Below are 23,242 nucleotides of genomic sequence, written 5' to 3' on the forward strand. Positions count from 1 at the left end.
TATCAGGTCGGAGGAAGTTCACTGGGTGTCATGTCTTGTGACACATCTCTTCAGTCCAAACTATGGCATCGAAGGTTTGCTCACCTTCATTATAAAGCTCTACCCGATGTGAGACAAATGGTGATAGGGATGCCCGAGTTCAAAATAGAGCAAGAAGTGTATGTCCAGGATGTGCCAAAGGAAAGCTCAAAAGGGGACCATTCCCCTCAAGCCATAGCAAGACCTCCGATATATTGCAGTTGGTTCACTCAGACATATATGGTATGATGCCTGTGAACTCCTTGGGAGGATATTTATATTACCTCACTTTTACAGATGACTATTCTCGCAAGACTTGGATATACTTCTTGAAAAAGAAGGATGAAGTATTCTCCTGGTTTCGTCACTTCAAAGCCTTGATCGAGAATCAAACCGAAAAGAAGATCAAGATCTTAAGGACTGATAATGGGACTAAGTATGAATCCAATGAGTTCCATGACTTTTGCAAAGAGACTAGCATTAAGAGGGAGACTACAACACCATATACTCCTGAGCAAAATGGTGTGGCGGAAAGGAAGAATCATACGATTGTGGAAGTTTTCCATGCTATGCTCCATGATCAAAGACTTCCGAAGTTTCTATGGGCCGAAGCTGCGAATATCACTGTATATGTGCAAAACCGATGCCCTCATCAAGCATTGGGTTCCAAGACTCCCAAAGAAGCAATTCAGTGAGCTGTTTGGATTTACATTGGATACTACCATGATCCTGTGTGACAACCAGAGCGGGATTCGTTTATCAGAGAATCTTGTATTTCATGATTGCACTTAGCATATCAATATCAGGTATCACTATATCCGGGATATGGTGTAGCGGGGAGCAATAAGGCTCCAACATATCGGTACAGATGAACAAGTCGACGACCTTTTGATGAAGCCCCTGGGAAAGCTCAAATTCTTGACTTTCCGAGAACGACTTGGTGTCGTTGAGAGACCCTCTTATGAGGGTCGTGTATGATGCATACATTGAGCTCTGGGAGCTCCAGGGGACGCGGGGTACTCCTTGGAGCGACATGCGACCACATGGCGACTCACCCTCCCCTGGTGGTGCGCTAAGTACAGGGTGAAAGGTTCAACCTTCCCCAGTGACATCCTGTGGCAACTGTGGGATAGGATGATTAGTTCTCCTGTCGGCCAGGAAGATTAGTTCTCCTGTGGCAACTGTTGGACAAGATGATTCGTTCTCCTGTGGACAGGATGATTAGTTCTCCTATCGAGGCATCCTACCCATGTAGTCTGGGACTCATGAGAAGTACCTCTCATCTGATCAATGAGTAGGGAAATGGGGTTAGGGACCATTAGTAGTACTATCGATGGATGCATCATTGTATCTACCATACTCCCTATGCTAGGATGACCTCCATTGATCTGGGATCAATGATACTAATCTGGGATCAGTGAGAGTCATATGACACACTCTGAGACTGACTTCGAGTTAGTGGAGGATGGTATGATACATCCTCGATCATTTCTTCTTCTTCACAGTTCAGCAGAGCAGAGCCAAGCAATGCAAGGCAATGCATTTGATGGCAGGGATAGGACCGATGGTCAAACAGATTAGCAGATGGAGTTCTCCCTAGTTGAGAAGGAGTGTTAAAATTGGCAACTAGGGCCAAACTCCATGTGGGTCACCGTATTTATGGCAGCTCATATTTTTCCTAGATTCCTCTTGTCAAGAGGTGTAGGATTGATCTAAAGATCATCCGATTCTGACAAGTATTTATGGAGATATGAATTTATTTGTATTTACTTGACAAATTGTCAAGGTCGGCCAGCAGCTAAATGCGTGGCACACATGCCCAGCGAATCATATAAGTACAAGTGAGGATGATTCATTATCAACTCATCTCATCTCAACTCATCTTCTCTCTCATCATCTTATTAAGCAAGCAAGAAGGACGAATTAGGGCAGCTTCTCTCACACGTGCAAGAAGAAGGACGAATTAGGGCAGCGTTGACTGAATTAGGGCAGCATTGACTTTTTGGGCAGCGTTGACATTTCTAGCGCTGCATTGACTAAATGTTGGACTATTTTAGGGAGTGTTGACTAGGAGAAGACCTGCGCTGACTTTTTAGGGGCTACGTTGACCTGAAAGTTGACCAACGTTGACTGGTTAGGGCTGACCGCAGATTGTTGAGCTTTTGACTGTTGTTTTGATTGATTATTGTGGACTGTTTGGGCTGATGAAGATAGTTGATGAAGACCGAGTTCTTCAAGTTGACTAGAAGTCAATCCAAGGCTGTTTTGACCAAGTTTGACTTCGCTGATTTAGGATTTGCTGCTGCTGTTATAAAATTACAGAATTCTGAATTGTACTATTGATGTCCAAATCAGCGCCACAGAGTATGAGGACTTTCTTTTGGATAGGGTTTTGAGTTGTTTGTGATGTCCAGTCATGTGTCTTGAAGCTCCACTATCTATCACCCATATATTTTCATCTTGAAATGTTTCGGTGAGGGCTAAGAACAATACTTCATGCTTTGAAGATTTTAGATCTTTGGAAGGGAAGAGATTATTCCATACTTCTTTGAAACTTTGCTTGTTGAGACTTGCTAATGATGAACACTCCTTTTCAAGCCTCTTCGTAATAGAGTTGACCTTCTTCATGCCTTGTGTGAACCATAACTCTGATACCGTGTTGAAGAATCTAAGGCAAGGTGACATTAATGATTCTTCTAACTATGATAACTGCTTGTGATGTCTTTTTACTTATTAGGATTATCTTCTTCTTCTTATTATTATAGTGTGTTCTTCAATCATCAAACATCTACCAAAACAAGAAGATCAACAAGATACAAGTACACAAGATGTAAGCTCCAAGCCAGGGCAAAACCTCTCCTCTTGAGAGGAAAACCCTTCAATCTCTTCTTATAGATTCTTTGAAGACCAAGACCCTTGACCAACACTGAAGCCCTTCCAAGACCAATATCAACTTCTCACTAATGTACTTGCTTTACTGCTTTCCAAACCCAGCAAAATCTCTTCTGGCAACACTACTTCGACCTCCAGCCATAGTTTTTCAGCCCTAACTACAGATCTGCAACTTCAGCCCCCTGACAGTGGCTGCTACTTCGCACATGTGGACTAGAACTACTTCTTCTTTGCCTCCAACTGCCTTGCTTGACCTAATTTGTCTTTTGAATCTAGAAGGGGACTTTGTTGGCCCTTCCTTCAGCCCCTTTTCATCAGATCGAACCCTCATGATGAAACCCTATCCAAGCAACAGAAACCCTAGTGAAAAGCCGCAGAATTTCATACTCCTTCGCACGTGTGGAGAGAAAGAGAGAGAGAGGAACCCGAAACACTTCTTCTCCTTCTTCTGCCTTCTTTGCTGCCCTTTTTTGCTTCTTCCTTCGCATGAGAGAGAGGAATGAATGTGTCCAAATGAGGTCGAACTGTCTCCTATATATAGGTCTTCCAGGGGTACGAATTCCAGCTTTTACGCCGACTTGGTCTTGGAAGGCTCAGTAAAATACAAAAATAATTCTGTTTACAATTTACAAGATGCTCGATGGGGTCTTCATATTATGACAATGTCCCTATTTGACTTATTGACGTACGATAACCCTAGAAGCACTTTCAATTAGTGTTTGACCTCTAAAACAAATTTCGTGGGCAAGAAACCCAAGCTCAATAGTAATAAAAGTATTTTTCTTTCTTTTACAAAATACAAGAATCAAAAGTACATTTCGTATTTATGAAGTCCAAACCTAGTTACACTTTCTTCAACAGAGTGGGAGCAGGAGCGGGAGTGGGGAGGTACATTTTCAAAAGCTCTCGTTTCAGGGTTCGAGTCTCATGATTCATCAATCTTAAAGCTTTAAGCTTTCAAAATTCAATACATAACATTTATCATCATTGATCACCAAAATTATATAAAAATTCTAACATGAAATGAAATGTTATAAAATGAAATGAAATGAAACAACTTTCAACTTTCACGAAGCATCATATTCATAATTCATTACCAATGAGTTATAATTTCCAACTTCAAACTTCAAACTTAAATTGTCATATATTGTTTACAAAAAATATCATAATAAATATGAAAGAGTCAACAGTTATAAAAACTACTAGAAACTAGAAAAGACAAGTAAATCTATTATCTATTGCTAATGCTTGGGCCTCTTGCCGCCATGAGAAATGTCTAATTTTTTAGTCTTGTTGGAAAATCAGGATCTTTGTCATTAATATCACCCTCTAAGCATTAATATCCAGAGGTATCTTTGTCATTAGCTCTGGATCTAAATAGGGATCTTTGTCATTAATATCACCCTCTAAGCATTAACATAAGATAGAAAAATCATAGCATGTCAAGTCAAGAATTTGTTTGAGTGATGGGTACATTTTAAGTAGGGTCATGATAAAGGAGTTCGACAACCAATGTCACTAACATCAAGGTACATAGAGGGTTTCCTGTTGTGAGTATGACGCTAGGATGTTGTGGAGCCAACTGTTCTCCTTGACCTGTTCTATCTCCCATGTCTTTAGATTCCACAGACTACATAAAAATATAGTCAGCGATCGAGATAGTAGGTTTATGGGTGCAGTATGGCAGGAGCTCTTTAGGCTAGTGGGGATAGAAATAACCCCTAACACTATGTTAATTTTAGATAACAATGATATGTTCTATGCTTTAGCACAATTTACTTCAATGTTCTTTATCAACCAAATTACAATTTCCAATTATATCCAGTAGCAATCACATTAAATTAAACACATTGACAGTAAACGCAGATAGAACATAAAAACATGTGCAAAAGACAAGCCAAGACAAGAGGAAACAAGATGTGGCGAATGCCAAGGAAAAACCCCAATGTGGGGAAACCCTTTGATCAAATCTTCTTATTATTCTTCAATAGTTCAGCAGAGAGAGAGTACAAATATCAAATTAACTTGCCCAAAACAGTCCTGTCAAATCAGCAGTCAACAGTAGACAACTGCATCCCTACCCAGAAAGTCAACAGTGGTCAAAGAAACTCCAAAATGTCCTCCAAGCAGCTCGGTCAATAGCAAATAAATTTGGCCTTCCAAGAGGGTCAAAGTCAACCCAAAACAGTTCGGTCAAACTAGTCAAAGCAGAGAGAAAACATTGTTGTAAATTCTACAGTCAAATCTAAAGTCAACGTTGGAGTCAAACCAGTCAAACTATCCCAATCACCTCAATTTTTGTGCCAATGAGTGCGCCCTCCAAAAATCGAAATTTGCCCGAGAAACCGCAATCAACGTTGGTAAAAGGCACCCTAGTCAACGCTGTCATGTTTTCCTGAAATTCGGCCAACAAACAAACCCAGAAATTCATCCTCCTTTCACACGTGCGAAGTAGAGAAGGTTGCCTCCAAGTTGTACAAACCAATCAAGAGAGGAGAGAGAGAGAGATATGTGATGAGATGAGTGATGTCCGAATGAGGAGAAACGTCACTCCTATTTATACACTTCGTTGAGGGTGAGGAGACACATCTGTTGGGCTTATGAGCCTATATTTGACTGAGGCCAACCTTAACAATTTGTGCACGAGAGAGAATAAATTAAAAATTCCATTTCTGCTTATCAGAATGAGATGATCTTTATATCAAAATTGGACCTCTCAGAAAGAGGAATCCAATGCAATAATCATCTCCATAATATGAGCTATCCTAAGGTGGAATTTGGCCCTAGTTGCCAATTTTAACACTCCCTCTCAACTAGGGAGAATTCCACCTGCCAATCAATTTGTCATCATCATGGCATCCTATCATCCTGTACCATCCCTGTCATCATTGGTCTGCTCTACTTTGCTCTGCTGAACCATAAAGTAATAATGAAGAAGAAGTGATTGAGAGCGAGTCATAAGATCATACCACTCTCCATTCACAAAAGTCAGTCCTTGATCCCAGATCAAGTTGTTGAACACCATGCGTCCTAGTCATAGGGAGTACGACAGTACACGATGCGTCCATCGGTAGTGCTATGTTCCCTAACCATCTTTTCCCAACTCACTGGCTAGATGAGAGGTACTTCCCATGAGTCTCAGACTCCATGGGTAGATGTGTGCTGGGGCATCGGCAAGAGAAGGTGAATCACTCATCCTGCTCATATGCCATAGGAGAAGGTGGACCACCCATCATATGCATATGTCAATCGCAGGGGAAGGTGAACCACTCAACCTACATACATGTGTCCAAGTAGGGGAAAGTGAACCACTCACCCTACACACATGTCAACCATAATGGGGTATCACAGGGGAAGGTGAACCACTCACCCTGTATCTAGCGCACCACTAAGGGAAGGTGAGCCACTCGTCCTATGGTCGCTCATAACTCCAAGAAGTACCCCAAGCCACCAAGATCTCCCAGAGCTCTGCGTCCAACTCATACGGGACCGTCATAGGAGGGTCGTTCCACGACTCCAATTCTCTCTCGAAAGGTTAAGAATTTGACCTTCCCCAAAGACTTTGTGAGAATGTCTGCGACTTGCTCATTTTTCCTGATGTGTTGGAGCCTTAATGCTCCCCGTTGTACCATATCCTGGATAAAGTGGTACCTAATATCAATGTGCTTGGAACGGTCGTGGAACACGGGATTCTCTAATAGGCGAATCTCACTCTAGTGTTGGAAGTATTGGCATTGATGTCAAGATTGAGCTGATTGATTAATATCGATAAATGTTATTGATGTCACTAAGCACATTGGTGATAATTTATGTTGTACAGAAAGTGTAAATAAATGTTGAATGTTGAATATAAAAGGTTGAAAGTGATGTGAAGTGAAAAGGCTATGCAATCAATGTGAAGGCTAAACATTGAGACAAAGTAAAAAAAAATTGAAATACATATATTTGTTTGAACAGAAAATATAGATAATCCAAATCTGATTTGTCTCTTGTAATTATTACTGAATGAGTTGTTAGTTCAGCTCTATTTTACATTACAAATAAAATAAAATAAAGTCAGATTTGAAAATGAAAAGACAAGCTTGTGAGCAGTTTTGGAAGTCCAAAAGACTATGCTCCATTTCATATTCCTCCATAGAATACAAACAGCCAAGAGGGCTTGCTTATAAAATATACAATGTGGAATGATACAATTGATCTTATTTTTGAATGGAAGTGGTTTGCATCAGAGAAAGAATGAGCAGTAGCAGAAGAGAAGTAGCAGTTTAGCAGAAAACTTGACAGCAAAATTGGATATGAGGTAACCAACGTTTGTGACTTGAGAATTTTCTGTTCTTTTCTATGTTGCATCTTGAAAAAGAACATGTTGTAGCATGTTGAGGTAGGAGCCTCCTGTGGGTTGTAGCCTGCAGAAAACTAGTGGGAGTTGAAGCTTCGTTTGAGGTAGGAGCCTCTTGTAGGTTGGAGCCTACAAAAATCTGATGTAAAAAGGAGTAGCAGTTTGTCTTCACATCACTTTCAGCCTAAAGTTCGTGGTTTTCTCCCTTCGGGGTTTCCACTTACATCTGGTGTCTTCATGCGTTTAATTCTTGCATTTTGTGTGAATTCTTTGAATTCTTGGTAAACAAATCTGCAAACCTCTCTCCTTGAAATCTGCAAAAGGAATTCAATAACTATTGAGCACAAACACAAATCACTAACTGCATAAGAAGAAAATTAAGTTGAGCAAAAAATAAAGAATTAAATAATTGATTCACCCCCCCTCAGTAATTTCCCATCTTAAATATCATCTGGTTGTCGCAGAAGATCACAATGTTATCTAGCACATGCTCAAATAGCTCATTGAAGAGCTTCCGCAACCAAATAGCTTCACAACAGGCCATACTCGCAGCAATGTATACGACCTCGACAATGCTTACTGTAACCGATTTATGCTTCCTGCTCATCCAAGATATAGAAGCAGACCCCAAAGAGAAGCAACAACTAGACGTGCTCTTATGATCCACCACACTACCAGCCCAGTCAGCGTCTGAATATCCATGTAGTCTCAAATTCCCGACAGTGTATCTCAGTCCATAGTGGATTGTGACCCGGAGATATCTCAAGAGACTCTTGGCAGCAATCCAATGAATGTGATGAGGCTCGACCATAAATTGACTCAACGTGTTCACAGCGAAGCATATGTTAAAACGGGAGTTGACCAAGAACATCAGGGCCCCCACAAGTTGACGATACTCGGAAGGGTTCGCTAATCTGGGCCCAGCAGCACTTCCACATAGCTTCTTAAAGTTGAGTTCTATCAGGGTAGTTACAGACTTGCAATCCACCATTCCACATCTCTCAAGTAGCTTCACAATGTATTTTCCTTAAGAAAGGAAAATCTCACCTGGCTTTTGTCAGACCTCCAGCCTTAGGAAGTAATGCACCAGTCCTATGTCCTTCATCTCAAATTCAGAAGCCAACTCCCTCTTGCATTGATGAATGAGAGGGTCATCACTTGTCAGAAAGAGATCATCCACATAAAGGACCAGAATGAGAGGCTTGTCCTCTTTAACCTTGAAGTATAGGTTCGGGTCAGCATCGCTCCTTGTAAATCCCAGCTTCATAAGATATCTATCAATCCTCTCATACCAAGCACTAGGGGCTTGCTTCAACCTACATACATGTGCTTGAACTTCGAATCCCTCAGATTATTACACATAGACTTCCTCTTTAAGTGAACCATGCAAGAAGGCAGTTTTGAAATCCATCTGGTGTAGGGTCCATCCTTGCGAGGGAGCAAGGGCTATGATCGAACGTATGGTGGTATATCGAGCAACCGGTGCAAATATCTCATCATAGTCTAGTCCTTCCTTTTGAGAGAAGCCTCGAGCAACAAATCTGGCTTGAACTTCTCAGCACTCCCATCAGCTCCATGTTTGATCTTGTAGATCCATTTTGAAGTGACCACTGACTTATCCTTGGGTCTAGGAACCACATCCCAAACATCATTCTTCGTGATCGACTCATATTCCTCGTTCATCGCATCCTTCCAAACTTGGTGTTCAACGACTTCTTCGATTGTGCAAGGCTCAGATTGTACAATGGTAATCATGGCAACTAAGTACCCTTGGTACCTATTCGGCTTATTGCTTTTGCAAATGTCCCCCTCGGTGCAATATGTTTCTCAGCATCTTCAAGAGTATCTTTGAGCCACAAAGGTCTTTTTCTTGAAGGAGTGGGCTCACTAGGAAGTGGATCAATGGGATCCATCGGAACTTCAACATTGGGAATCGATTCATCACACGAAGATTCATCCTGCTTTTCTGCATCAGCATCATCATTGTCCTTCCTAGGGATAGGAAGTTCTCAGACTTTCCTAAGAGCAAAATCTTCATCGAAAGTGACATGATGACTTAATTCCACTTCCCTTTGACCAGGCACATAGATTCTATATGCCTTAGAAGTTTCACTGTAGCCCACAAAAGTTCCTTTCTTCCCAGATGCATCTAGTTTGTTTCTTTTCTCTTTCGGCACATCGGACAAACAAAAATTCTAAAATGAGAAACATCAAGTTTCTTACCAGTGAATACTTCTTCGGGTGCCTTGAAGTCCAATGCTTGATGTGGGCATCTATTTTGAACATATACAGTAGTGTTGGCAGCTTCTCCCCATAAGAACTTTGGTAAACCTCTGTCATGAAGCATGGCACGGGTGGCTTCTATGATAGTACGATTCTTCCTTTCGGCAACACCATTTTGTTTAGGAGTATATGCAGTAGTGGTCTCCCTCTTAATGTCAACTTCTGTACAATAGTATTTGAATTCATTTGACTCATATTTGGTTCCATTATCGGTCCTCAATATTTTGATCTTCTTTCCTGTTTGATTCTCAACCAAAGCTTTGAAAGAGCAGAACCATTTGAACACTTCATCCTTCTTCTTTAAGAAATAGATCCATGTTTTGTGAGAGAAGTCATCCACAAAAATAACATAGTACAAATATCCACCCAAAGATGTCACGGGCAACATACCTGACAGATTAGAATGGACCGGTTGAAGAATATCGGTGGTTTGAGTTTCACTTGAAGGGATGGTCCCCTTGTATATTTTCCAACTTCACAACCCTGACAAACACCTTCATGATCTAAGTTGAATTCAAGCATACTTGTGACCATCTTCCTTACATTGGGTAAGGCTTTGAGATGAAGCGCAAATCTTTAGTGCCATAATTCGGATTGAAGAGAAGTATCACAAGTCATTGCTCCCAATGGACTTCCTCCAACCTGATAGAAACCTTCAACCCTAAATCCATGAGTGAATGCATCTCTTGGGTTCCTTTACCAAACATGAACCTTCCCATCAATGAATGTCACCTTGAAACCTTTATCTTCCATCGCAGAAATAGAGACCAAGTTCTTTTTCAGATAAGGTACATACAACACTTATTGTAAGTGGAGGGTTTGACCTTGATTTGAGTGAAGAGTAACAGTGCCAATTCCTTTCCCGAGATAAGTGGCATTATACCCAAGTATAATCTCCATATTCGTCTTCTTTTCAATCAAGTTTGAGAGAGCATCTTTGTACCCAGTGAAATTCCTTGAGGCACCACTATCAATCAACCAATGATCCAATGTATCCGGAGGAGAGGTAGTGGAGAGGGCAGAAATAAAATAAGATTATTTTTGGTTTACAGCATTAAATTCTTCATACCTGGAGTTTCTCGACTTCTTGGGAGGACGACCATTTCCATTTCAAGCAGTGGGAGCATTCCTCTTTCCTTTGTTATTGAACCTGTTGTTCCTTTGATTGCCATTGCCCTTGAAGTTGTTGTTATTGTTGTCATCATCTCTTGGAGTATCCTTCTTGTGAGGACACTCTCTAGCGAAGTGGCCAAACCTGTTACAATTGAAGCGTCTTCCTTTTCTTCCTTCTTTGAATCCTAGCTTGAACCATTGACCTTGATTTCTTGGACCAATATTGTTCTTCCTTTTAGAATGAGTGGAGAAGGCAGTAGGATTACTTCCATTTGAAGGCTTGTCTCTTTCCGTCATCCTTATTTCTTCTTGAGTGCATCTTGCCAATAATTCATCAAATCCCAGAATCCTTTCATTGCTGAGGATGGTAGTGTTGAACACATCCCATTCTCTTGTAAGGCCTCCAAGTGTAATAAGAGTAAGCTCCCTATCACCAATGACTTCTTCAATAGATAAAAGATCATTCTTGATCTCGGTAATCCTCATGAAGTAGGATTGGATGGATTCTCCTCTATCCATCTTGATGTCTTTCAACTTGTTCTTGAGAAAAAGAACATGACTTGCATTATTTACTTTGAACATCCCAACCAGCTTGTCATACATCTCCTTAGATGTTTCCAAATCAGAAATATACGCAACCAAAGGCTTGTGAATAGAATCAACAATAATTTTCTTAGCTTAACCTCACCTTTCTTGTACTTTGTTTGTGCAGCTGCGGATGCATTTGAAGGAGGCTCCACTATTCTTCCTTTGACATAGTCCATGGCATCAGTTTATTCCAATGTCAGATCTAGAGACATCTTCCATGCATGATAGTCGAATTTGAAGTAAGATGTAGTTGTCATCGGGACTAGTTCCAAGTCCTTGTCCAACAGCTTCCCTTAGTGATTGCTTTTCCTCACTCTTGTTTAGGCTTTGTCTTCACTTGAGCTCTGATACCATGTTAATTTTAGATAACAATGGTATGTTCTATGCTTTAGCACAAATTACTTCAATGTTCCTTATCAGCCCAATGACAATTTCCAATTATATTCAGTAGCAATCACATTAATTTAAACACATTGACAGTAAATGAAAATAGAACATAAAAACATGTGCAGAAGACAAGCCAAGACAAGAGGACACAAGATGTGGCGGATGCCAGGGAAAAACCCCAATGTGGGGAAACCCTTTGATCAAATCTTCTTATTATTCTTCAATAGTTCAACAGAGAGAGAGTACAAATATCAAATTAACTTGCCCAAAACAGTCCTGTCAAATCAACAGTCAACTGCAACCCTAACTAGAAAGTCAACGGTGGTCAAAGCAACTCCAAAATGTCCTCCAAGCAGCTTGGTCAATAGCAGATAAATTCAGCCTTCCAAGAGGGTCAAAGTCAGCCCAAAACAGTTCGATCAAACCAGTCAAAGGAGAGAGAAAACACTACTGTAAATTATGTAGTCAAATCTGAAATCAACACTGAAGTCAAACCGGTCAAATTGTCCCAATCACCTCGATTTTTGTGCCAATGAGTGCGGCCTCCAAAAATCAAAATTTTGCCCAAGAAAACACAGTCAACGCTAGTCAAAGGCACCTTAGTCAACGTTGTCCTGTTTTCTTGAAATTCAGCCAACAAACAAACCTAGAAATTCGTCCTCCTTTCACACATGCGAAGTAGAGAAGGTTGCCTCCAAGTTGTACAAACCAATCAAGAGAGTAGAAAGAGAGATATGTGATGAGATGAGTGAAGTCCAAATGAGGAGAGAGGTCACTCCTATTTATACACTTCATTGAGGGTGAGGAGACACATCTGTTGGGCCTATGAGCCTACATTTGACTAAGGCCGAACTTGACAATTTGTGCATGAGAGAGAAATAAATTCAAAATTCCATTTCTGCTTGTTAGAATGAGATGATCTTTATATCAAAATTGGACCTCTTGGAAAGAGGAATCCAATGCAATAATCATCTCCATAATATGAGTTGTCCTAAGGTGGAATTTGCCCTAGTTGCCAATTTTAACACACTAGTTATCACCCACAAACAGAGGGGCAAACAGAAATCGTGAATAAGTGGATTGAAGGGTACTTGTGTAATAATGTGACAAGTCAGCAAAAAGCAAGGAACAAATGGTTGTACCTTAGGGAGCATTGCTACAACAACACTCATGATTTATCCATTGGGATGACACCTTTCAGAGCACTATATGGATTGGTGCACCATCCTTTATCGACAGGATCTTTGGAGACAGCAAGGCACCCATTGCTAAAGACTGGATATAGGAGAGTTAGGAAATTCTCAAGATACTCAAGGAAAACATGCAAGTTGCTCAAAATCGACAAAAGATGTATGAAGACCAATATTAAACAAAACGTAATTTTGATCTGCTTGAATAAACAAATCTGAACCTAACTTGTAACTCAAGACACAGAATTTTCTCTACTAATCTTGTAGCAGAATGGGATTGGAAATAACACAATCACACAATATAAAAACACATTTTTTCTAGGGAACCCAACTGGGAAAACCCTTTGCCTGTATGAGAATTGTATTGATAGAAAAATGAGCTACATATCTCTTACAATACAACTTGTTTCAATAGAAACCAATCTGGTTCTTGTACTAAGTTGAAACACTCCTTGCAAGACCCCTGATCTATTTCCCTTATTCTTGCACAATCCCAAGGAAATTCTCCTCTATCAATCTGTGCACAAGCTTCTCTTGCACACTCTTCCTCTAACAAGCTCACACACACACAAACATGTGCTCTCTATTGCCTTGTCTCACCAACTTGTCCTCACAAAACAATGAATACACTCATGCCTTTCGATCTCCCTATAAGCACTTCGAATTAGCTAATTCTGGTGAGTTCTATTTTTGGAACTCAAACTAGTGATTGATGAGTTAACTAACTCATGCAACTCGTCCTGCCTCAATTTAGAACTTGAGGCTCACTTTTTTGTCTTTTCCCAAAAATAACTCGCACTAAAAGACAACACCTAAGCCATCCACTCCTGTAAATCAGTCAAACTGATTCATGAATTGTCCTAACTTCTAGGAACTTGCCCTGATTTTTAGGAATTTGTCCTAAATTTTAGGAACTCGTCCTAACTTTTGGGAGCTCGTGCATGCCAAGGAAAACTGCTTCTTGATCTCTTTGACTAAATCACAAGTCAAAAAATGACTTTTCTCACTACTATTTTCAACACTCCCTCTTAGCGAGGAAGGTGCTTCTAAAATAACCTCATCCACCTGGATCTATCTCCAACACTACCAAGTTCTCCATTGTTGCAGTTGCTCCCTCTAAATTAGAAGATTTCCCTACTTTCCTCTAAGGAACATGATCTAAAGACCTGTTCTTTCCCACCATGTTTTGCGAGTCCATCACTTTAGTCATAAGTGCCATGTACCCCATGTACCTTTGTGGTTGCATCTTCTAGCTGGAAGTGATACTGGAGGATTCAACTCTCTTCTAATCTCCCTTAACCAAATCCTCTGCCCACTTGGCTCGAACTCTCCCTATACTGAAAGTCTCTGACTGAGTGGTTGCCTCCACTCGCCCTGAGCTATGCTCTTCATCATCCTGTTGGTCAACACAATTGCCAACTAGCTTAGACTCAAACTGAGATATTGGCTGAGGCTCCATCTTGAGAGCTCTATCCTGTGCTCGCTCAACCACCACTTCTCTACTCTTATCTCATCCTGCCTTGTTGCTCAAGGTTGAATCTGTCTCTACCTGCAACTTGTACATATTCTTCACCCTCACAGTTATTTGCTTCTTACATCCAGAAGTTAAGTGTTGGAGGTATGCCTTACCTCTGCTGAAGATGATATCATATCCCTTGTCCTCAAGAGTACCTACCAAAACAAGATTCTGCCTCAATCCCGGAACATAGAGAACATCCCTAAGATGAAGAGGATTACGTGACTCCCTCTAAAAACTGACAATACTCACTCCTCTGGCTGCATACTGACCATCATCTCCTAGCTCAATCTGAAACTGCATGTCCTTCTCCTTCAGGTGGTTGAAACTCTTCTTGTTCCCGGTCATGTGGAAGGATGCTCCTGAATCAATATACCATATACTACTATTTGTTAAGCTTTCCATGCAAGCAATCAATGAGAAATCTTTCTTGAACTGGGTAGAAAATGTATCTACCTTCGTCGATGCAACTACATGATCCGTATTGGACTCCTTCCGCTTAGGACACTTAGTGGCATAGTGTCCAAACTCATGGCAATGGAAGCACTTGATCATGCTTAGATCCTTCTTGCCCTTCTGATTGGACCCAGCCTCTCCTTGGCCCTTCTTTCCCTTAGCCTTGCCTGCAAGAGAAAAATTCTCCTTGTCATCGGTCTTGATTGATCTCCCTTCTATGGTTCCTCTTCAGATCTCTTCCTATACGCAGTCAGTCCAAAACCTTTCCCAATCGGGAAATTTTTATCTCCCACTAACAGCATCCTGGAACCCTTTCCAAGACTTGTGAAGTCCAACTAAGGCAAGACTCACAAGGTCATGATCAAATACAATTTCACCCACACTACCTAGTTCATCTCAAACTTGCGTGAACTTAGTAAGATATGTGATAATGGGTTCACCTTGTTTCATCTGGATACTCCTTAGCTTTTCCTTGAGAGCAAGCTTCCTAGTATCACTAGTACTCGAATATGAGGAACTATATGATCTCTAACCCCTTCTAGAATAATCCTCTTTGCCTTGATATCATTCTTATTGTGTTGGGCCAACTGTTGGGCATCTTGTGGTGGTGGGATAGCTTACTTCGTGAATTTTCCCACACCATTATCCTCCAACACTATCATAATCCTTATTTTCCAAGAGATGAAGTTCGATGCTCCCTCTAAACAGTTCTCAGCTCTCAACCCTTGGTACGCCATTCTGCCTACTTAGAGAGCTCTTCAACACCTACCCACTAACAATGTTGTAATCCTTCACAAGAAGTTGTACTTAGGGCTCAAATAATCATGACTCTCCTATCAGTCTTTTAGTTCTTCACAAAGACTGAACTTAAGGCTAAATAGACACCTTCTAGCAGACCTCCACCTGTACTTAAGATGCCAACCAAACTGTCCCAAACCTAAACTTCATCCACTTAGCAAAACATCAACTTGAGAACATCATTCTACATATCTTAGCTAGCAGACTTCTTCTGCTTCTCTAGGTCTCAACCTATGCACTTATGTTTGTAGTTTCGGACCTCTGGTTAGGGCTTGTCGACTATCCGCGTCAACCCTCCAAAACTGGTCCAAAACACCTCAGAAGTTTGTAATATTCCTTCCTGCAACTCCTTTTTTGCGTTGTTACTTGGCCACTTTTGAACGGTTGTTCCAACAGTTTTGTGATCATCAACCAGCCCTAAACTAGGGCTAGGCCCATTGTTTTAAAAAACGGCCGAGTCAGACTGAGCCAATGCCTGGTCGGGTCGCCTCAGTGGCCGAAATGGAACGGTTGGCCAGTTTGTTACCGAGCCAGTCATTGACTCTATCAACTCGGTAACAACTCAACCGACTTGATAATGACTCAGTCGACTCGGTAACGACTCGGTTGGCTTGTCTCTCTGACAAAAATTCTGAAGCACATTTGTCAAAAGTTGTTCTGCCTCCTACATATCAATGGTTGGGTTGTTGTTTATTGCATATTTATAGCCCTAAAGTAATCTATCACTATGAGAAAGTTTTGAAAATTACAAGGCCGAAGTATGGTTATCCTAGTGGCATGAATTAGAAAACTGAAACAATGCATTGAGCCATACAATGTTTTTAAACAGGCAAATGTTCTGGAAATGGACTAATAAATACATATTTACCTCTGATTATTCTAGAGCTTGACCATAATTAAATTAAGGGTTTTGAGACTTCATTAGGGGTAGAGAATTGGTATTATTGTTGTTGTAGTCTAGTGATTGTCCTTAGGCTGAGGCAGAAAAGAATCCTGACATTGGTGGCTAAGTATGAACTTTGTATTGGACAGTGCACTGGGTGCCATTTTGATATAATGTATATATTCATGAGCCTACTTTGATCATATGTTGTCTTATCTCTATATTCTAAAGTTTTGTGTTTGGAAACATGAATGAAAAACTTTAAAATTATGTTTTTTATAAAAAAATAAATATTTAATGTATTTTTTACAACAACCGAGCCATTGAAGTCAAATCGGCTAAGTCGATCCCGAGTCGGAGTCGGAGTCGGAGCTGACCCTCAGCCGTTTCCAAACTGGAGTCGTAGTTTTAAAACATTGGCTCGAGTTCTCCTGTAATGGCACAAAGATATTCAGCCTGTTGTCCAAAGAAATAGCACCACAAAACTAGCACCAAACTCTACCCAGAATGCCCCTCTTCTACGTTGCTTGCTCCTCCCAAACTTGGCCTAAACAATCACAAGAAAAACAAACCAAAACAAGTATTCTTCTCCACTTCGCTAGGCTTCCTAAGGTTGCGGCTATTTCAGAGAGATTCTTCTTTTGATGTTTTCTCTTGGATGTATGAATTACCTTGTGTTGGTCTTTTCTTCTATTCCTTGCTCTGATACCATGTAGAAATTCTGATATGCTTGAATGAACAAATCTGAACCTAACTTGTAACTCAAGTCACAGAATTTTCTCTACTAATTTTGCAGCGAAATAGGAATAGAAATAACAGTCACACAATTTTTTTCTACGGAACCCAACTGGGAAAACCCTATGCTTGTATCAGAATTTTATTGATAGATAAATGAGTTGCAGATCTCTTATAATACAACTTGTTTCAATAGAAACCAATATGATTCTCTACTTGTACTAAGCTGAAACATTCCTTACAAGATCCCTGATCTGTTTCCCTTATTCTTGTGCAAATCCCAAGGAAATTCTCCACTATCAATCTATGCACAAGCTTCTCTTGCACACTCTTCCTCTCACAAGCTCACACACACACAAACCTATGCTCTTTATTGCCTTTTCTCACTAACTTGTGCCCACAAAACAATGAATACAATTGTCTTTTGATCTCCTTATAAGCACTTCGAATTAGCTAATTCTGGCAAGTTCTATTTTTGGAACTCAAACTAGTGATTGATGAGTTGACTAACTCATTCAACTGCTTCTGCCTCAATTTAGAATTTGAGGCTCACTCGTTTGTCTTTTACCAAAAATAACTCACACTCGAAGACAACAACTGAGCCTTCCACTCCTACATATTAGTCAAACTGCCTCATGAATTGTCCTAACTTCTAGGAACTCGCCCTAATTTTAGGAATTCATCCTAAATTTTAGGAACTCATCCTAACTTTTAGGAACTCATGCATGCTAAGGAAAATTGCTTCTTGGTCTCTTTGACTAAGGCGCAAGTTAAAGAAGGACCTTTCTCACTACTATTTTCAACAAGGAGACCTTGTTTTCTTGAGATTGCAGCCCTATAGACAATCTACACTCAAGAAAAGTGGTGCGGAAAAGCTAAGACCAAGGTTTTATGGACCTTACAAAGTTCTCTAAAGGGTTGGCGAAGTAGCGTATGAGTTAGAATTGCCGAGAGACAATAGAATCCATAACGTCTTCCATGTGTCATGTATCAAGAAGGTTGCGGAACAACAAGTCACCACCTTTATCGAATTGCCACCATTAGACGAAGAAGGACAACTAGAATTGATTCCAGAAACAATCATGGTTGCACGAGAAAACAAGTTAAGAAGACGAGTAATTCCAGAATTCCTTATAAAATGGAAGAATTTACCAAAAGAGGATGCTACCTAGGAAGGAGAACAAATTTTACAACACCCAAGCCTACAATCACATGAGGGCAAGCAATTCCGGGAGGAGGGGACTGTAATGTCCTCTCCAAATTGAGGGCTTATGGAGGACATAATAGCCTATCTGACCCATAGGCTATAGTCTTGTTAAAGGGGTAAAAACCCAATTTTTTCCCTATATTATAGCAACATTGGGCAAAAATGGATCGGCTCGGTCCAAATTAGGGGTTGCACACACAACTCCTCACATTGTTGAAGCCCATGGAAAATCTATAAATAGAAGAAGGTTGAGATCAAATGAGACATCATCAATTGTGGATCAATTCATCTATTTTCTTGAACTTAGCTCTGAGGGTTTTAAGACCCCTTTCCTCCTATCAATTTCAGTGGTGAAAGATTCCACCCTAGTTGATAAATCCTCTCTCTCTTCAGAAGCAGATGAGTTTTCAATTGAAGTCTAACTCTGGTAAATCAGCAAAGAAGGAGATCAAAACCATCTATGGCATCCTCGCGAAGATTTTGGGCAAGACTAGGGTTCTTGGGCTGGAGAAGGCAAAAGTCTGTGGCTTAAACTTGTGATCTGTTGCTTGAAGTTGGGTTTTGTCGCTTAGACTCGTAGATCTGTGGCTTGAAATAGGAATTCTGTGTATTAATCACATGGAGCTGGAGCTTGAAGTCAGAATTCTGTGGGTTGAGGCTCAGGTTCTGTAGCTTGAAACGCAGATCTATGGCTGGATGAGAATGCATGAGGCTGTCCAAACTCAGTCTGTGGAGAAAACGCACTTGAACAGGCTAGCGGGGGTACCCTTTTGTGGCTTAGTGTTTGTCCTGCAGCCTGAACCGTACAACAGAAGATTCGAAGTCTGATAGAAGGAGAAGATAAAGTGATGGCTCAGGTCCGGCATCAGAAAGGAGGCTGAGGCTGTAGCAGGCTCAGAACTGATACCATAAGTAGAATAAGGCCCAGAAAATTATAGTGAACAGAACTCACTTAAAGTCTGTGATCTCTGGTTAGGACTGTTGATTTTGTGGAATTCAGACCTGTAGCTATTCGTGGGTTCGTAGTTTTTATCTGTTGTGGAACTATAGTTGTTGAATTGGATTACGTACTGATAACACTACATTGATGGGTTTATATGTTGTTGAACAATATATTGTTCTGTCAAGATTATTGTATTTTTGTTTTTGCAAAGGAGTTGAACCGCTGAAGGATACCTTATTTTCTGTATCATTGAAAGAGGAAAAGATAGATTAACGATTGTATTAAATTTAGCTGTTGTACTAGAGAAAGAAAGTTAATTGCTACAGAAAACCCTAGGGCAGAATTACCCTAGCACATTATACATTTAACCTGATGATTGGATTGTTTTTTCAAAGAATAGAGATAATCACTTTAAGCATTTCAGATAGATATTTAATAGATGTCGACAGTTTGATATTTCGTTGAAGCTAAGGAAAATCATCTTTGGGTCATGGAAAGCAAGCTGCTCAGATGTATCTCTCCAAGGATGGTATGTGCATTGATCCAAAGTGAGAAATGGTTGTTAAGGAGTTCTGGTCGCCCGTGAACAAAAAGGGCCTTCGATCATTCTTTGAAAAAATCAATTTTGTGAAGAGATTCATACGTGACGTCGCCAACAGTGCGTAGCTGATTGATGCACTTTTGAAGGAGGGAAAACAATTTGAACGAATGGAAGAATCTGTATAAGATTTTCGGAGCATTCAGAAAGCTACTTCATCTGCACCTATTTTAGGTAATCCAACTCTGAATGGAGACTTTGGCATTTACACTTTCAATTGTTGTGCCACTCTAATTCCATTTTCGTGAAGAAATATGCGGGTCACGAGTTTGCCTATATCATTTATGAGAGCCGCATTGAAGAATTATGTATACTTTTGCTCTTTAATCTTCCGAAAATGCAGAGAAATTTAAAGACTTAGAAAAAACAAAGTACCTTTATGTTTCAACAGAGCTCCAATACAGGCTTCAAGTCCGAAAACTTAAAGAGAGAAATATATGTCTCGGAAGCTTCTTTTGCCAGAGTGCTAGGCCATAAATTCATTATTGTTTTCGGCATTGGAGCAAAATATGGAATCTTTTTTCGCAGTCTACTTTGCCAAGAAAACTCCTCGGCTAGGGCATTGTGGAAAATTCTATATGCGTAAACTCTGCCTCCAACCTTGGTCTGAATAGCCTCGCTTCTTAATATATTTGGGTCCGCTGTTATATTTATTCTCCTCCTGTTACGCCTATATGAATAGCATCTGGTTTCCGAATAATGTTGTGTAGTGCGAACAATTCTGCTCTTTTTCGACGCCGCAGTATTCCTTCTCTTTTTTTTGTTTCCACACGATATTTTCTCTCACGTTGGACTTCGGAGTAACCCGAAACCAGAACACTTTCATATCACTTAGAATTAAAAAAATTAATACATAACTGTGGAATGATGTATATGAAAATTAATACATAACTGTGGAATGATGTATATGAGGGTAGCGGGGTTAAAAGTGATTATATATATATCATTTAAATTCCATTTAAACCTTAATTCAATGACAATTTTTTTATGTGGTAGATACATATAAAAGGAAGCAGAGTTAGCACACTGTTTTTTAAGAGAACATTTTCGAAGAAGTAAATGAGTACAAGTACTTTGGGATTGAATTCAACAACAAACTCAGTTGGGAGGACTATAGAAAGAAGATAATTTTAGGAGGGTGGAAAGCACTATATGCTCTTCAAAACAGATGTAGAGAGGCAGAGTTATGGGATTGAAGAACGATTAAAGTGCTTTTTGGACTCCTAGTTTGTCCATTGATGCTATATGGTTGTGAATTGTGGGCTAGTAGCAATCCCATCTCAAAATGGAAACAAATTGAGAAAATCCAAAAACGCTTGATCATGAGCAAGTTCAAAATAAAAAGTTCAGTACCTTATGAGATAATGTTGAGTGAAACAGGAGCAACTCCCACTGAAGCAATTGCTATGGTGCGGCTCATAAGATATCAAAAAAGAATTGAGCAAATGACAGTAGGTAGATGGCCTAATGTTATCTTCAATGAAGGGATGAGTGAAAGAAAGAAAACATGGATGAAACAAAACTACACATGAATGCAAAAATGGAATAGCAAGGAGCTTAAGGATTTTGTTGTGGAGAAGTTTTGTAAAAAGGTATGGGGAAAAGAGTTGGGTAGAAAGAAGAAATATTACATTGAGGAATTCAACCCTACGTGTGATCTACAACAAAAAGAGTTCATTGGAGCTAGCATTTCGTGGAGGGCAAAGGTTCTTATTGCTTAATTAATGACCAACTCACATCAACTTCGGTGTGAAACAGGATGGTGGAAAAGACCTAAAGAAGCTTGGGAAGAACAAGTGTGTACATTTTGCATGTCTGGGGCTGTGGAATCGGAAAAACATTTCACTTTGGAATGTGATGCATTCAAAGACATCAGAGAAAGTTATGAGAACATGCTAGCATTAGTTTCTTGGCATTGTCTTTTTAGCGAGGGGATTGTCATCATCAATTTGAATCAGAAAAGGATTGAATTGCAAAAAAGTGAAAAACAGGGAAGTAATGGCCTCATAGACTATTTTTAGTCTCGTGGACCTTAAAATATCATTTCATTATACATTTGTGTATGAAATTTAATTGTTAATGTTATCAAAATAAAGTAGGTATATGAGAGCCCCAAGGGTTAGCTCAATCGGTCAAGTCGGGGCCTCGCCAATGGGAGGTCACAGGGTCGAAACCCGAAAGCTCTTGGGGTTAGGTCTGTGTTGACCGAGGGGTGGACCCCCTTCGGGTGGGGTCCACCCAGATTTCTCGAACCTGGAGTAGCGGATCAACTGACCAGGGTCCGTGAACCAGCTGGAAAAAAAAAAAAAAAAATAGGTATATGAGAGGCTATGGAGGTATATGAAAATTTCCTATAAATTTTAAATGTATATTGGAATTGAATTACTTTGTAAAAAAAATTGTGAAAGGGTAAAGGTTTAAAATTTATTCTAAATTAACATGAATTGTTTTGCACTCTAATACCTTAATTATGGTCTTGATCTGCAACTCTCGCATGCCTAGTGGTTACATCTTCGGGAGGTCTTGTACCTCCCCCCCCCTTCGCCTGAGCTAAACATTACAGCGTTTAACAATCTTGTGGCAAATAGGTCAAAATATCATAAGGCAAAGCCCTGTTGCTTTGTCAAAAAGCTAGATGAAATACCCAAGGTCGAGATTTGTGCCTCCCATTCTTGTATCCAGGCTCTCCAACCAGTTGAGTAGGGATTAGTTGGTCAATTTGTGGGGATATAGTCATCCCCTTAGTGAAACTTTGGGTGGAGAAAAACCATAAACCCTTGATCAAAGGTTTCATTTGATCATCCTTCTGTGGAAAGGGTTTCTTCGCATTTTTCTTCGAAAATAAGGCAAATCGAAATCTTTGAGAAGCGGGCCTTATTTTATGGGGGCACAAGGGTTGTATTTGAACTGTTGAAGGGTTGTCATTCCTTTCTCTCCATTGTTGGAATGAAGTGACCTTCATGAGCATAGGAAATGCTTTATGCAAATATATCAATCGAGTTAAACCACAAGAGGGCTTGTTTGTCTATGCTCGAATCTGTATGGAAATAGATCTAGACAAATGGTTTTCAGCTGCAATAAATTTGAATCTTGATAATTGGTCACACATTCAAGAAGTTGATTATGATCAACTCCCATTCAAATGCAAGATATGTCATGAATATGGTTATTTTGCTCGTAGCTGTAAAAAGAAACAGGATGAATAACAAAAACTTATTGAAGAAGGAGATCCATGGTAGCAGCGCAAAAGAAGAAGAGGCCTTACAAGGCAGGGTAATAATCAACCAAAACTCACG

General features: G+C 40.1%; 1 protein-coding gene across 2 annotated transcripts in view; it reads right to left on the reverse strand.

The window, feature by feature from the left end:
- The window catches only part of LOC149178696 (uncharacterized), a 163,004-nt gene extending 142,220 nt beyond the window's left edge, over positions 1–20,784 (reverse strand). For both annotated transcript variants that reach the window (XM_089423702.1, XM_089423703.1), the window contains exon 1: positions 20,322–20,784. The gene's annotated coding sequence lies outside the window, so the exon portion shown is untranslated. The remainder of the gene's footprint in view (positions 1–20,321) is intronic.
- Between the last annotated feature and the right edge of the window lie 2,458 nt (positions 20,785–23,242).

This window comes from Pinus tabuliformis, chromosome 4_1, assembly GCF_031772625.1.
Source record: "Pinus tabuliformis cultivar Carrire ecotype Pingquan chromosome 4_1, CPIR1, whole genome shotgun sequence".
Taxonomy (NCBI): Eukaryota; Viridiplantae; Streptophyta; class Pinopsida; order Pinales; family Pinaceae; genus Pinus; species Pinus tabuliformis.